This window comes from Eretmochelys imbricata, chromosome 5 (genome assembly GCF_965152235.1).
Source record: "Eretmochelys imbricata isolate rEreImb1 chromosome 5, rEreImb1.hap1, whole genome shotgun sequence".
NCBI lineage: Eukaryota > Metazoa > Chordata > Testudines > Cheloniidae > Eretmochelys > Eretmochelys imbricata.
The window spans coordinates 63,151,742-63,169,630 of NC_135576.1; positions in this window are offsets into that span (position 1 = coordinate 63,151,742).

Sequence of the window (17,889 nt, forward strand, 5' to 3'; positions counted from 1 at the left end):
TTATTACAACAAGCTGTAACCCTCCTTTGTCCTAACACCTGCAGAGGTGGTAACTGCCCACTTCACTTTGAATGATCTCTTGCAACAAGTTGCAACTCCTTATGCTAAACAAGGTGGAACAGATTGTATTTACCTGTGATACTCTGAGTTCCTTTCCCTGACCTGATTAAGAGCTCTGTATGGCTCCAAAGCTTGTCTCTTTCACCAACAAGTGAGTGTTAGGGCTTGTCTACACTTACATTTTATAGCACTCTAACTTGCTGGCTCAGGGGTGTGAAAAATCACCCCTCTGAGTGCAGCAAGTCTGAGCGCTTTAAAGCGCTAGTGTAGACAGGCTCCGAGCGCTGGGGGCCGGGTTCCCAGCACTCTCAGCTAATCCCCTCATGGAGGTGGCTTACCAGGAGCGACCACACTCGCACTTCAAAGCGTTGCCACAGGAGCGCTCCCGCAGCAGCCCTTTGAAGTTCCCAGTGTAGCCATGCCCTTCGTCCGATAAAGGATATTATCTCACCTACCGTGGCTCTCAAATATCCTGGGACCAACAGGGCTACAACACTGCAAACATGCTAACTGACTCCTTTGTTGCTAAGCAGAGAGGTCAACAAGTGGCTTGGGTGTGGAGAATACACTACTTTGTCCCTCTCCTCACATTGCCAAAGAGTAACTCTGTAGATTAGGGTTAAGGAACATCCTCAATGCATCGTATGACATCTAGAACTACTGCTATATTTAGTGTGTGGATAAATGGAAGATTTTGGCATCCATTGCTGACACTCTGACACACGTGAAGCACAATTCAAACAAAAATTTTAAAACTTAAATAAGGCCCCAAACCATATCATCTTATACCTTGACTGGTGTCATTCAGTGCCTAGGCACAACAGAGTGAGAGTACCATTAACGCTGAGTCTTTGGAACATTCAGCTTATTTCATGTGGCTCTATTTAACAGCTCAAGTTTGTTATTGGCATGCGACAGTAGCACTGAAAGAATCATTCACTGATGAATACAATGAGAGAGAAGCATGCTTAATCGTATTTTCAAGAAAATCTCTCCTTAGGTAAGTCTCCTCTTCTCATAGTCCTCCTCTTCTTTCCAACCAAAGACAACGATTTTAGAAAAAAAAACATGTATGTATTTCACCTGCCAATTCTCCTACTGTCAGGAAGACAAAAGACTTTCCCACAGGGAGTAAATATTGTCTATAAAAAGTCTTTTAAAAAAATAAACTTGTTTTTTTAAAAAAGCACATTCTGCACAGTTTGGCCTTTTGTTTGTTTGCTGTCTTCCCACAAGAGTTCCCCTTGGCATCTCCCTAATCACCAGCATTAATTTCTCCTTGTGCCACACTGGAATGCAGACCTGCAAGTCAGACAAGGTTAATCTGGCCAGCTGCCTCTGTGTCAGCACTCATTCGATGACAGTTAGCTTGCATCAGCCCAATTCAAAGCATTCAACATCAACCAAAATACCTTTCCTCTGTTTTTCTTTTTCATTCCTTTCTGCTTTTTTTTCCTCCTTTTCTTTCCTTTGGAAAGATGCTTCCAATTACTCATTTTCGACGACATAATTGTCATGTTTTGCAGATTTGGAGGCGGAGAACTGATATAAGCAGCCATGCACCCCATACACAATTGCATGCTATGTTTTAGTTCCAGGGAGAATAGTTTTCATGACATACGTTCCTGGCAGGGATTCTTCAGTTGTCATCAGTCTTCTTATTAACACGCTGTTGGTGGGTAAGCAGTAAAATAATACCTGCTGGAATCCACTGAAGAATTGTCTGCTGGCACTTCAGTTATCATGATTCTAGCTGCTGTTGCTGTGTATCGTTTATATTATGGTTTGCAGCTAGAATTCAGCCAGTTTGCACACCCTTTGTGCTATGCTCTGCACAAACACCATAGAAAATGACAATCCTTGCCCCAAAGAGCTTGCAGTTCCTTAGACCAGCTAACAGGAGAGTAACAAGAAGGTCAGGGTGGAGGAGGCAGAGACAGGGTAATAAAAATAATAGGGTGTGTGTAATTAGTAATCACAATTCACTACCTAACTGGCCATTATTGGGTTGCAGTTTACTCTATTCATTATGGGAAAAAGTGAATTTGAAGAAAGATAAGGTAATAGTTTTACAGGTTTTTTGTTTTGGAGTTTTTCCTCTAATAAGGGATGGGAGGGGAGAAAGGGCAAAATGTGTTTGTGGTCTTTATGTTGGGGGTGGGGGTGAGGTTGGGTAGCATAGATCTTGGGTGATCAAGGCTGCCATCACCCATGACCTTGTAATAAAATAAGAGAACACATAGGTAGGGAGGAATGAAACTGTGGAGGGCTTTGAAAGTCAGGGAAAGAAGTTTGTGTTTAATGAGGTGGAAAAATGAGAGCTTCTGCAGAGATTTAAAAAGGAGAGGAGGGGTGACATAGTGAGAATAATGAGCCAGGAAGATGCTCTTAGCCACAGCAGTTTGAATGGATGTGAGCGGGGTGAGATTAAAGGCATCAAGGACAGAAAGGAGAAGATTATAGTAGTCAAGGCACAATATCAGTTTGACTGTCCTGTCTCTGGGCAAAAAACAAGATGCACAGGTAGAGATTATAAGAACATGATCAGAGAGCAAATGAGAGCCCACACCGAACCTGATAGGAAGAGGGAACAAGGGGAAGGGATATTACATAACTGGCTAGCAGAAAAAAGTAAGAGATCCAGATGAGAGAGGAAGAGGGAAGGCAATGTAGAACCAGAGGAGAAGGAAAGACAACTCAAAGAAGAAGATATGAGGCGTAGTATCTCCAAAGTCAAAAACTTTCAAATGTGACCTCTGATTTTGCCTGAACTTGCTCATCACCTCTGAAAATCAGGTCCAAGGCATCTCAAGCTGGGCACCCAAGAACTAAGTGATCAGAAATGTAAGGCTTGAGTCCTAACTGTCAGAGTTAAAAAACTGAGATAAAACTGTCTTTTTATCCATGTGCCATCATAGCAGTTCAGATCATCTGGGACACCTGAGTTAACAGACAGCTGAAGGACAGTGGAATGATGGTTTAGGTGGAGACCTTCCTTCCACTATTGTTTCAGCAAAGTCTGAGATTGTTGACATTTAGGTCACAGCAAAGGGTCAATCTCTTTTTTCAAGGGGTTGTTGGATGGGAGGTCTTAGGGTTGTCCTAATCTTTTGCTTTTATAGAAAGAGCATACATACATTACTTTCATTAAATTCTGTGTATGTGACCTAAAATACGTACAGGAGGGGCACCTGATACAAATGATTCAATAGGTATTATGTCATCACTTTGAATTCCCTCATCTAAGATGAGAAGGGCCATCAGTTAAGTATTTAAGCTTTGTCTTGCTATATACTGTTCCTTTGAGGGGACTGGATAGCTCAGCAAATTAGTAAGGGGCTATATATGCCCTTTCACCACCAGGTCACTGGTTTGAATCCTAGAATGATAGCAACTGGAAATCATTACCATTTGTTAGGTGTGCTATAGCCAACATGTCATGAGTTAATGGTTTCAGTCCAGGTCCCCATGTACAAGTGTCTACATAATAAAAGACACCATTACTGTTAGTCTTTGCTGGCAGCCTCAGCAGAGAGCTCTACTATGAAAGACTGAATTACCATTTCACTCTGTGATGGGGTTTACAAACCCCCACACTAAGCCAAGGCAGAGGCAGGACTGGAGTAGTACTGGGCCTGGAAGGCCCTGCTGAGCATACACCTGCAGAGAGATCCAGAGTAAAGGGAGCTTCAGCAGCCACAGGCCAGTTTGGGGGGAGAGAGGCCATTTCCTGGAAGAGCACCACTCTATAGCAGCAGGGGCAGAAGCTTCTACTGAGGGGGTCAAGCTGTGAGTGTCTCTCTCTCTCTTCTTTCTCACCCCCCCACCCACCACTTCCCAAGAGGGAGAGAGAACCATGGGCTAGGGGCACAAGAAGGCTTCAGGAAATGGTCATAGACTGGGCGGGTGGGGAGTTCATGTAAAAACTTGCAGTCAGCTATGAACACACCTAAACTGAGATTCAGGGTGTAGTAGAAAGTGGCCCAACCCAGAGGAAGGTGAGCAAGGGGCTAGCCAAACCTAGGCTGTCTCACAGTGTTGCACTTTCAGGGCTGTGGGCCAGGACGCAGTGGAGAGGGAGAGCCTGGATCCCGCTACCCACCCTGAAGCTATTCCTCCTGGCCCCAAGGATAGCAAATATAGGGGTTGCCAGCAAAGAGGCCAGTCCAGCTGGAACCTCATCCAGAGGGCTGGGACACCCTGAACTAATTGAAAGACTGGAGTCGGAGGCTTAGACCACTAGGTCTGCTGACCAACCAAACGACCCCGCTACACACCCATAGAGGGCTACTGTCTGGGAAATGACTGCACTGCTGCTGCTCATGCTACACCTCATCTGTGGATACCTAGGAGACATCAGACTCCAGGCCTGTCAGGCTGGTCTCCTACATCAACTGTAGTTTACTTTTAAATTATTTTAAGACATAATAATAAAATGCCTATTTGTATATTGCCTTTTATGAGCATAGCTATTACTTTTCCAAGTGAAGCTCTTGAAAACTTCAAAGAAGGCCACAGGGGATTTGTGTCTAAGATAGTCTGCAGATGGCTCAACTGTGGCAATCGTACAGCTGTGCAGAGCTGACAATGCAGGCTCTAGATTTTCCATCTGCAGATGTGGGGGTGGGGGGAGAGTTGTAGCAGAAATAGAGAGAGAAAAAGGTTGCAATGGACTATACTAGCCTTATTCCTTAACAGGAAGAACACTTAAACCAGAGCTACTGACTACTCTTGCTTCCTTTCCTTAGACCATCATTCATTATCCCTCTGAATCAAACTATGCACATCTCCAGAGAAGATCATTTTCACTGGACTTAAACACCACTACCAACAGATGAACACTAACTACAAGTAGATTAGCCTCCTTCACTTGGCCCCTTCAGTCTGTAGTAGGTACTTATGTGAACGTGAGCACCAAGGACTGCAGGGTGGGCTGAGAATTCCATTCCTCTGCCCTGGGCCTTTGGAGCTCTGGTGTCTAGTACACTGCCCAGTGTACTGTGCACTCTTTCCCAGAATCTGGCCCCATGTGCTGCTTGGTGTATGTTTTATTAGAAGGTGCACTTAAGCAGATGTTTATTTGTCTCTGTTGCTCACAAAGTCTCTTCGTTTTCCCTCCTGAATGGTCAAAGATATAACAATTAAAATAAATCTCAAAGGAATAGTACTTTTGAAGTAGTCTTTTAGAGTTTAGTCTGTATTCCCATTCTTTACATTCTGTCTCTAATTCTCATAGGGTAAGGATGAGGGGTCAGAGAGACACTAAAAGAATACTGTAGTGGTGAATGATCCCTGCCTTCTTTCTCTGTCGCTGAAACACTTCGTTTCTCTCTCTCTTTCATACATACACTCACTACCCTCGGTTGTCTTCTTCGGATCTGTAAGTTTCTGTGTTTGAATCTGTTGGGATATTGCTGTAGCTGGAGACTTTTGTATTATGCTGTCCCCTGGGTGACCGCAGCGGTGTACAGTATCACACTCTAGTTATAATGGTGGGGTACAGTAGTGAATAATCCTAGTAACAGTGGTGGTGTACAGATTGTATTTTCATGTTCCTTTGGGATGGTGGCTTCGGTTTTTCTTAGTGAGGGGCAAATCTGAAATGGTTTGAATGTGTATTTCAATCTGGATAGGCACCCCAAAGTCAGATTGCTCATCCAATTTATTCAACCTAATTTGGTCTTCATTGTTGAGCTGTGAATCATAGGGAACAGGTTTTCTCTTGGGGTTTTATATGCTTTCAGTCAGTCCAGAAATATTACGAGCTGGGTGAACAATGGATTTAGTGGTTCACTGGCAGTTCTGAAAAAAAAATGTTTTGGATTAACCCACAAACAAAATTTTTCTGAATTTCTGGCAAATCAAAAAGTTGGGGAAAAATCAAAACAGTTGGGTCACACAAAATGTCTTGTTCAGCCTGAAACAAAACACTTTTATTTTTATTTTGAGCTTGTTTTCATTTTTTTAATTTACAATATCAAATTACATTAAGGTAATTTTGAAATGAAAAGTTGTTTCAAATCAAAGTTGAAACGTTTCATTTCAATAATGTCAAAGTGAAACGTTACAGCTTTTTTGGAACTTATTTTTTAAATCCAAAACCATTTGCAGAAATTAACATAGATCTATGAAATATTTCAATCAATTTGCATCTACATTTTTCATTGGGGAAAAAAAATTGATCAAAAATTTCACCCAGCTCTAAATATGAGTGCAGCCTTTTCTCAGTGATACTATGTCTCTAGTCTTGGCCCAAACTAGGAAGTATGGAGTCATGTGAAAATTTAAAAATAACAGGAGAAACTGTTAGTGGAACACTTTCAAATATCAAAAATTTTCTGTTCAAACTTAAGGTGAAGGTTTTGATAGATTTTTATTTTATTCTAGCCTGTTTGCTCATCTCTAGTTTTGATCAGTATTTTTGACAAGCTATATTTAGAGTATCAGGTGAATGACTCATTAAAAATTGAATTCATGAACTTAGGGGGGAAACCCCCTAGCTAACAACCTTGCTGTGGCTCTGTTAAAACCATCTCACTTCATACTTGCAATGAAATGTTAATGTAAAGAGAAGCACTGACATTTTTTAACCAATCATTTTCTAAGTTGCCTTCAGAACTGATCATGCTGAGGGTGACAGCATGTTCTAAAGAAATTGTTTAGAATGGAGTTCAGCGTAAGGGCACAATAAGCAGCAGTATTCTTTATTGAAGATAACCTTATAGGAGAGAATTTAATAGCAACAATGCAGAATCTTTTATTTTTTTAAATGGGTCCTCTTCAGCCGTACAGCACAATAAATGGCAAACGGCAGTGATAACTTTCAGGATTTGTGTCAAATCGATGTCATTTCTTGGACTGGAGGAATAAGTACTACTTCTTGGAATATGACCTTAAAGCTATTTGGGCTTCAAAAATCTAAATATCTGAAGTCTATAAAATGCACACTTTGTGCTTTTGAATGAATCCTCTTTCTCTGATGTGAACTGCCATTCCTCCATTATCAATTTTATGGCTTCCTATAAAATAGAAGCCTGTCAGCAGCATGCATAATACTTCTGTGGTTACTTAAATGCTACCTAACAACCGCACTGTATAGATAAGTATAGTAATGTTTGTTGTCTACGCTAAATAATGGGCCAAATCTCGATGTCCTTAATTAGTTATTTTTTTACTTAAGACTTACACAGGCAAAACTGCCACTGGCTTCATTAGATTTTGTCTGCATAAGGAATAAGTAACAAATGAATAAGGATGTCTGTATTTGTCTCCACTGAGTCTTGATCAAAAAAATAATCTTGGTTGTGGTGTGATTGTCTTACATCGCCTGCCTGCACAAAGTGGTCCTAAGGACACTGCAGGAATCCCCCCCTCTTGCCCCCTCCCTCCGCCCACACACACACAGTGTAGGGAATTTAGGTAGGTGTCTAAATGAATCAGCTGGGGATGAGCTTAAAGGAGTTTAGAAGGCAGCATGGCCCTGTGGAGAAGGCACTAGATTGAGACTCATGGAGATTTTTAAGAATAGGTTAGACAAACACCTGTCAGGGATGGTCTAGAGAATACTTAGTCCTGCCATGAGTGCAGGGGACTGGACTAGATGACTGCTCAAGGTCCCTTCCAGTCCTATGATTCTATGACTCTGTGAAATGGTTGAAGGGGCTACACCCTGAGTACACCTGACTGCACCCCTAGGGTACATATTCAGGAGACTAGCCAAGCTGCTGCCCACGCTAATGCAGGTGCACACTTGTAGCACACTAGTTTTGTAGCACACTAGTGCTACAAATTTGTAGCACACTAGTTTGTTGAGAGCTACCATCAGTATGTCTCCTTGAGCTAGGAATCACACCTGGATTTTATGTCAAAAGAAATTACATTAAATAAAAATACGCTGTTTTGTCTGTGTTAAAGCATTCTAGTGATCTTTTCTTTGAGAAGCTCTATTGCCCTCCCATGCTTTGGAGTAGGGACTTCAAATTTGACAGAGGTTGGTCTTTGTGTCATGAATGTACTTTTTGCTGTCCCTGGGACAGCAAATTAAAAGCCTTTAAGAAAAGTGTAGTTCTCACATGCTCAGTAGAGGTTTCTTAGATTTTAACAGATCAAAATCTCCAAAGATTCCATCCTCTCTAAGCACACTTGAGCTTCTTACAGCTGCTACATGTGACCAAACTGCACATGCACCATGCCCACCAAGTGACTGAGCATGCTGAAGTCCAGGGCTACACTGGCAAAGCTGGACTTTCCCTGTAATGGCTGCTCCAGGTCAGACTGGGGCTGGCATCAGGCATAATGGAGGTGGAAGTTGTCTGATTCAAATGCATAGGGAACAAAAGCCAGACCATGGGGTGCGGTGAGGGGAATAAAGAGTAGACTGGGACAAGAATTTTGGTGAGAATGGGACTAAAAGGGGGGAGAAACTGACTGGCAGTTGAAGGAGTGACTGGGACTGACTGGGCAAGGAGACTAGGATTCCTACTTCATTCAGTGCATAGGATGGACCTGCTCTATGGATGAATCAGGGTTGTGCTCTGAAAGGAGCTTGGTTTCTGTTGCATAAGTTGGTAGATTTGTTGTCAATGAGGCAGGTGCTTACATGAAAAGAAATGACTGTCTGATGGTTAAGGCAGTTGAATGCTCTGGAGAACTGGATTGTATCTTTCCCTGTGCTACAGTGTTCTTATGTGATGCTGGGCAAGTCGCTTAAACAAAACTTTTCTCAGGTGGTTGTTAATTGTGTGTTCCTCATTTTCTGGGTGCCTGACTTGAGATCCTGGGGCCTGATTTGCAAAAGTGCTGAATAATCACAGCTGCAACTGAAATCAGTGGAGCTGGCTGGAGAGCAACAATTCTGTTTTGCAACAACTTTTGAGGTTTCAAAATGTTATTGTTCCACACTGGAATGAAAACAAAACCTTTCAAACATTTTTGCAAATCAGAAATGTGTCAAAACATCTCTTTGCAGTTCAAAAAGTCAGGTTTTCAATTTGTGCATTTCTTTCTCTCTGTCCACCTGTCTGTCTGTCTCTAACTGGAGAGTCTACCCTAGACCTCAAAAACCTTACTGGCAAAATTGGTAAATTTCCATGAAATATTTCAGCTTTGACAAGAGCATTACACAGCATGTTAAGCATGTGCTAAATAATGCTAAGTACTCTGGAAAATCAGGTCCTAGGCATCTCAAATTGGTCACCGAAAATCAGTGAAAACTTTTAATCTTAATCTCCTCGTGCCTCAGTTTCTCATCTGTACAATGGGGATAATACCACTCCCTCATCTCCCAGAGTGTTATGAAAATAAATGCATTAACATTTCTGAAGCACTCAGATAGTAAAGTGAAGAGTGCCATAGAAATTAATAATTCTGTATCAGAGCAGGATTTCAGTAGTGTACAGTAAATAAACCTGATGCCATATATTGAACAAGGAGGATAGAACAAAATATTGAATAGCTGCTCATTAAATGAACACCATCCATCCTGTGCACTGACTGAAGCAGGGGTTCTGTGGAAAAATATGTGATCATGTCATTAAGGACTGTCTCATAATGCCTATGCAGAAAGGTGCTGAATTAAGGTTGCCGGGCAAATATTGACTTTGCAACCTTAATAATCTTTTCATGTGAAGAGGCAGGGGAGAGGGGATTGTCTGTAATTACAGTAGAACCTCAGAGTTACAAACACAAGAGTTACAAACTGACTCGTCAGCCACACACCTCATTTGGAACCAGAAATACAAAATCAGGCAGTAGTATAGACAAAAAACAGAGTACAGTACTGTGTTAAACATAAACTTCTAAGAAAAAAGAGAAAACAGCATTTTTCTTCTGCATAGTAAAGTTTCAAAGCTGTATTAAGTCAATGATCAGTTGTAAACTTTTGAAAGAACAACCATAGTGTTTGGTTCAGAGTTATGAACTTTTCAGAGTTACAAACAACCTCCAATTTAAATACCTCCACGGTATTTGTAACTCTGAGGTTCTACTGTAATTTTAAATTTAATTACCATTACAATCTTTTCATAAAAGGTTTGCCTTTAAAAATATAGACATCATAAACAGATTTTAAACGGCCATCAGTGTTGAGTAATAATCTAGGGAGAGGGAAAGCTATAAACATATCTATCAAATTTTCCTTTCATCAGGGTTCCATGATGAGATACAGGTCACTGGAAAAGAAATGTGATTGGGTTTATTTTCTCTGAAAGCATATTATGCCACCTCCTATATATTATGCTCTCACTTTCATCCTTTCATTCATTTATTACCACTCCCACCTCTTCTAGTCTATAATCTTTATACTGTTTTCAGAATGTCCTGTGTGAAAAATCATGCTGACCTGGAGAGAGATTGATGCTCTATAGTCTCTCTCCCCATCAAACATAGCTATTCTATTTCTAGAGCTTTATTTATAAATCCTGGTTCTCCATTAAAGATACCCAGGGAAGTGCGGGAGGGGACACCTTTTCCATTTCAAAGTATAGAATTGAGTGAGTCCCTTGAGTCTCTGAACTGATTTCCATCCCAACGCAGGTGTTAAAACCATTTCTGTAGGTAGTGACTTGGGTAAAATCAAAGGCAACGCATACTAGCTCTTAATCCCAAAGCTGACATCTTCCTTCGAAATGAAGCTTTGATGTGCTGCAGGGTGTGAAACCTCAGTAAGGAATGATATGGATTAGTCTCCCTGGAAAAGAATAGTCATTCTGCATTTGTTTTCAGTAGATGACCTGTTCTCTCTTAGACAGCATCTGTACCAAGGCATAGTGTCTGCTGAGCTGATTTATAGCTTCTAAAGAGACACAAGTCAACAAGGAAATACGGAATTCACCATAAAAGAAAATATTCTCAGCCATGCACGCACATAAAAAGCTGATGAAAGCCAGGCTTAAAAGTTTGCTAGAGTAGTCTGGGATATTAAAAAAGGAAAAGAAGAAAAAACTTTTGTAAGTACAGTCTAAAACAACAGACAAAAGCTAAGGAATGTCAGGCCTCACTGAGAGTTTATGCAACCCACAGTGTGGGATAATCAATGTGTGGACTTTGTATGTCCTACATAATGACTAACACAGCCTAAATGACAGTGTTTTCTAGATTTGTGTCATGCATGGATGTAAACAAAACTTTAAAATATAGCAAGCAATAATAATAAATAAAGTACAACAGGCCACACTACTAGAGCTGGTAAAACACATGAACACAAAACAAGTGGTGGCAGAAAATTAGCCAAAATAACTGAATTCAAACAATTTTGATCAGCTGAGAGCTGGTCAAAATCTAGGAGGTAATAAACCCCTAGCACAATCAGGTCATGATTGTGACTTGAGCTCTTAAGTGCTAATATAATACAAATAATGATAATTGTGAATATTTCATCTAATTTCTCCTCCATTTTTTTAAATCAAATTTCACACATAGACAATTAAGGAGTAAGGAAACCCTTGTCAAAGAGCTGTTGACAAAAAAGCAGCTAAGGTTATATATTAAAGAAATTGAACATAAGCAAATCAGCAAGTCTGGCTGGTATGTCTCTGAAGGACTTCAGAGAACAGCAAGCAAACTAGTGAGACACTTGCAGTTATATTTTTAAAGTCAGGTGGGATGGGGAAGTACCCAACCATTGAGGGGGAAATTGTGATAATGCTCTTCAGAAAAGGGGGGGGGGGAGAGGAAACCACAGGCATTGCTGTCTTGTAAATCTAACTTTAAAACTGTATAAAAATGGAACAAATGTAACTCAATACTATATATGTAACTTGATCTATCAGTCTGCCCCTCTATCTATGTAGCTTGATCTATTAGCCTGCCCCTCTGCTGGACCAGGAGTTACATAAGATTCTACAAGATAAGAAACCATCATCATCATGATCAATTAACTGCATGTCTTTGTAAAGAACAATTTAGGTCAGGCAAGTATGATTAACATTTGTGAATGAATTATGGGCCCAATCCTTGCAATTCTCAACCATCTTCAACACCAATGGATATGCCCCTCGAAACAATTGAGGGTGCTCATCACCTCTAAGTGCTCAGCTCTTTATGGAGTTTGGTACTTCATCAGCGAAGAGAATGAATCAGATTAACTATCTAGATTCTACTAAATTGTTTTGTATGATGTTTAACAACATGTTACATTAAAAAATTATTCGAATAGCTTTGGAAATGACTGAGCACAGTCAGATGGATTGAAAACCAGCTGAAGGACTGTAAGCACAGTGTAATGATAAATAGCAATGTGTGTGTTTGTTAGGTATCAAGTAGATGCTGCAGCGATTGATTTGAAGCCCAGTTTTATTTAATCTCCATATTAGAGATAAAGAAGAGGTAAACAGAATATTAAATTAAATTCACTAAATTGGAAAATGTAGTAAACCATGACTTTGGAGAGCTACTACAAGGGTTCCTAGAAAGGTTATTATTATGGAAAAGATGTTTTTAAAAATGCAGGCTGGCTGGGGAATAACCATCTGAAATAGAGTACTTGTGGCAGCTTAGAGACTAACCAATTTATTTGAGCATAAGCTTTCATGAGCTACAGCTCACTTCATTGGATGCATTTGATGAAGTGAGCTGTAGCTCACAAAAGCTTATGCTCAAATAAATTGGTTAGTCTCTAAGGTGCCACAAGTCCTCCTTTTCTTTTTGTGGATACAGACTAACACGGCTGCTACTCTGAAACCTGTCATCTGAAATAGATATTTAATGGGAGAGACATAATTCAACAGCAGTAATACTGATGGAGATTTTGGAGGAGTTGTGAATAGCAAATTACCTACGTACTTCCTGTTTTGCTACCCTATTGCATTGCACTATGAGTTTTGGCCAGTTTAAATGAAAGTCTTGCAAATGACAGGAAGAATGATTAAAGGACTAAAGACACTGACATATGAGGAAAGATTTAATATAATGTCATTCTTGGCCAAAAAAATGGATGACAACTGTTTACAAGAATTTAAAGAGTATAAACATCAAGGAAGGCAGGAATTGTTTAAGTTGGTCTAAGAAAAAGAAATATGTAGGCTGAACACCAGAAAATGTTTCTAACAGTATTAGATTACAGTTCACGAAGGAAGAGGTAGAATCACCATTGCTTGAGTTTTATAAACCTAGCCTGGACAAATCACTGAAAGATACACTAAAAGGAATAGCAGCATGTTGGACTATGGGATGAAATTGTTCTTTTCTAGAACTGGTCAAAAGTTTTACACCCAATGTTTTCTCATTGAAAAATTTGGGGAAAAAAACCCCCAAAACTTTTCATTAAATTTTCACCATTATTGAACTTAATTTTTTTTTGTGGAAAATAAGGATACTTTCAATCAAAATTATCACAATTTTTTGTTTATTGAAAACTGAGATTTCTTACTGAAAACTGGGTTTTCAGTAAAGGAAAATTTTCTGTAATTTCAATTTAAAAGTTTATATTAAAAAGTTTTGATAAAAAATATCATGGCAAATGGACACATTTCAAACCCTGCAACATGGACACGACTTCAAATTTTCTAAATTTGTTGCCAAAGTGCATTTTATAACTACTACTTTCTTGTTCCTCTATAAGTTCTGTGATCCTCCATAGTATTCTCCATTTATAAGGATAAATGGGGATCAGTGTGGCAACCACAAATGACTCTTGACCCAGTACTTTATGTATTTATTTTATTTTATTTTATTTTTGTAGATCTGTAAGATGCCCAATGACTTAATGAGCCATGAAAGCTCTTTGAGCTTTCCCCAGTAAAAATGAGAAGTGGCATAGGGCTTGTAATCAAGTGAAGCTCACATCTTACTTTGAACAGAGTGCAACACACACCATGTATATCATCCAATTTATCCCCTTAGTTGGGTATGACTTTATTGGTAATTCAAATAACAAAACGTAAACCTCTCCCCAAACTTTCTCCCAAAACTTGGCTGCTGTTAGGGATTCACTGCAACACTTCCTGTGCCCTAGGACCTAGTAACTTTTGTCCCATTTTTTTCAATTAACTTTGGGACAATATGGTCCTCTGATTGAACCAAAAATATAGAGTTCTTCTTGCCCACTCCAACTTGATCGTGATGTAAATACAGCTGTGCACATTTTAAAAAGTACACTAATATATGGGATAGTGAAAACAACAACAGTATCTCGGTGTGAGGTATTCTGCCTTTCTGCACCCTGGTAGACTTCCGAGTAACCTGGCATGGGTCACCCAAGTAGGTCCAAAGCCCACAGCCCAGTTTTCCTGATAAATCTGCAGGGGCTGAGGACCAGATCAGGAAGGATTAAGTGACAACAGCTGGGGGTCATTAACTACGGGGCCTACTGCCAAGAATAGAAAGGACAAACAGGTAAAAACGGATTTGGTTGTGAAGGAAAGTCTGGTCTCCATCTGAGGAGATGTTGATCTTTTATTTTTGTACCTGTTTATACCCTGGATATGGAGGAAAATCTGTGGTTTTATTTTTGTTTGTTCATTCAATGATAACTGGTGAGGGAGATTTCAGAGTAGCAGCTGGGTTAGTCTGTATTTGCAAAAAGAATAGGAGTACTTGTGGCACCTTAGAGACTAACAAATTTATTTGAGCATATTTATTTGAGGGAGAGTCCATCCAGTGACATACAGCCACTAGTCTGCTTACCCACCTATCATATCCTACATACTCATTTCCTGTATAGGAGGGACAGATATTGGACCAGATGCTCAGCTGCTGTAAATCAACATAGCTCCAATGAAACCTACTGACCCATTGTATTTACATGATGTTTTATATCCTGCATAAATGTCCTGGGTACTTACTGTTCTGAAAACTAGTTAGAATAGAAAGTGCATCTAAATGTATTTCCTGAGCTATTACAAATAACAAGGTAAACTATCTGTAGAGAGTTTCCAGGCTGTAGTAAAGATATTGCACACCCCATGCATAGTAACAGTCCTGAGCATAGTCCAGGCACAAACTAGGCATCATCAGAGCCCTGAGGTGGAAGAACTTTAGTGGTTCAATTTACCTGATGCAGTGCTTGGTTTTAATTTGTTTTGTTCATGTGTCTTTTCTTCTCTTGCCAGTATTTTAACATTTTTAATATTCATGTTTTAAAAAATAAGAACATAAGAATGGCCATACTGCATTAGACCAATGGTCCATCTAGCCCAGTATCCTGTCTTCTGATAGTAGCCAGTGCCAGATGCTTTGGAGGGAATGAACAGAATAGGGCAATTTTGAGTGAGCCATTCCCTGTCATCCTGTCCCAGCTCTGGCAAATAGAGGATTGGGACAGCAAGAGCAAGGAGTTGTGTCCCTGGCCATCTTAACTAATAACCATTGATGGACCTATTCTCCATGAACTTATCTAAATCTTTTTGAACCCCATTTTTTTTTCAAGCATGCATCGCTTTGCACTTATCAACACTGAATTTCATCTGCCATTGTGTTGCCCAATCACCCAGTTTTCTGAGATCACTTTGTAATTCTTCAGTCACCTATGGACTTAATTCAGAGTACCAGCTGTGTTAGTCTGTATCCGCAAAAAGAACAGGAGTATTTGTGGCACCTTAGAGACTAACAAATTTATCTGAGCATAAGCTTTCATGGGCTACAACCCACTTCATCGGATGCATGCAGTGGAAAATACAGTAGGACGATTTTATATACACAGAGAACGTGAAACAATGGGTGTTACCATACACACTATAACGAGAGTGATCAGTTCAGGTGAGCTATTATCAGCAGGAGAGGGGGAAAAAAACCTTTTGTAGTGATAATCAAAATGGTCCATTTCCAGCAGTTGACAAGAATGTGTGAGGAACAGTAGGGGGAAAAAATAAACAAGGGGAAATAGTTTTACTTTGTGTAATGACACATCCACTCCCAGTCTTTATTCAAGCCTTATTTAATGGTGTCCAGTTTCCAAATTAATTCCAATTCAGCAGTCTCTCGTTGGAGTCTGTTTTTGAAGGTTTTTTGTTGTAATATTGCAACTTTTAGGTCTGTAATCGAGTGACCAGAGAGATCGAAGTGTTCTCCGACTGGTTTATGAATGTTATAATTCTTGACGTCTGATTTGTGTCCATTTATCGTTTTACATAGAAACTGTCCGGTTTGGCCAATGTACATGGCAGAGGGGCATTGCTGGCACATGATGGCATATATCCCATTGGTAGATGTGCAGGTGAATGAATCTCTTACGGTGTGGCTGATGTGATTAGGCCCTATGATGGTGTCCCCTGAATGGATATGTGGACAAAGTTAGCAATGGGCTTTGTTGCAAGGATAGGTTCCTGGGTTAGTGTTTTTGTTGTGTGGTGTGGTATGTGGTTGCTGGTGAGTATTTGCTTCAGGTTGGGGGGCTGTCTGTAAGCGAGGACTGGCCTGTCTTTCAAGATCTGTGAGAGTGGTGGGTCGTCCTTCAGGATAGGTTGTAGATCCTTGATGATGCACTGAAGAGGTTTTAGTTGGGGACTGAAGGTGATGGCTAGTGGGTTTCTGTTACTTTCTTTGTTGGGCCTGTCCTGGAGTAGGTGACTTCTGGGTACTCTTCTGGCACTGTCAATTTGGTTTTTTTTTTTTCACTTCAGCAGATGGGTATTGTAGTTGTAAGAATGCTTGGTAGAGATCTTGTAGGTGTTTGTCTCTGTCTGAGGGATTGCAGCAAATAAGGTTGTATCGTAGAGCTTGGCTGTAGACAATGGATCGTGTGGTGTGGTCTGGATGAAAGCTGGAGGCATGTAGGTAAGTATAGCGGTCAGTAGGTTTCCCGTATAGGGTGGTGTTTATGTGACCATCGCTTATTAGCACTGTAGTGTCCAGGACTATTATCAGCAGGAGGAAAAAAACCTTTTGCAGTGATAATCAGGATAGCCCATTTCAAATAGTTGACAAGAAGGTGTGAGTAACAGTAGGGGGGAAAATTAGCATGGGGAAATAGTTTTTACTTTGTGAAATGACCCATCCACTCCCAGTCTTTCTTCAAGCCTATTTTAATGGTGTCCAGTTTGCAAATTAATTCCAATTCTGCAGTTTCTCATTGGAGTCTGTTTTTGAAGGGTTTTTTTGTTGGAGAATTGCTACTTTTAGGTCTGAAATTGAGTGACCAGGGAGGTTGAAGTGTTCTCCGACTGGATTTTGAATGTTATAATTCTTGATGTCTGATTTGTGTCCGTTTATTCTTTTGCGTAGAGATTGTCCGGTTTGGCCAATGTACATGGCAGAGGGGCATTATTGGCACATCCTGGAGTAGGTGACTTCTGGGTATTCTTCTGGCTGTCAATCTGTTTCTTCACTTCAGCAGTTGGGTACTGTAGTTGTAAGAACGCTTGACAGAGATCTTGTATGTGTTTGTGTCTTTCTGAGGGATTGGAGCAAATGCAGTTGTATCTTAGAGCTTGGCTATAGACAATGGATCATGTGATGTGGGCTGGAGGCATGTAGGGATGTATAGCGGTCAGTAGGTTTCCGATATAGGATGGTGTTTATGTGGCCATCGCTTATTAGCACTGTAGTGTCCAGGAAGTGGATCTCTTGTGTGGACTGGTCCATGCTGAGGTTGATGGTGGGATGGAAATTGTTGAAATCATGGTAGAATTTCTCAAGGGCTTCTTTTCTATGGGTCCAGATGATGAAGATGTCATAAATGTAGCGCAAGTGGAGTAGGAGCATTAGGGGACGAGAGCTGAGGAAGCGTTGTTCTAAGTCAGCCATAAAAATGCTGGCATACTGTGAGGCCATGCGGGTACCCATAGCAGTGCCGCTGATTTGAAGGTATACATTGTTCCCAAATGTGAAATAGTTATGGGTGAGGACAAAGTCACAAAGTTCAGCCACCAGGTTTGCCGTGACATTATCAGGGAT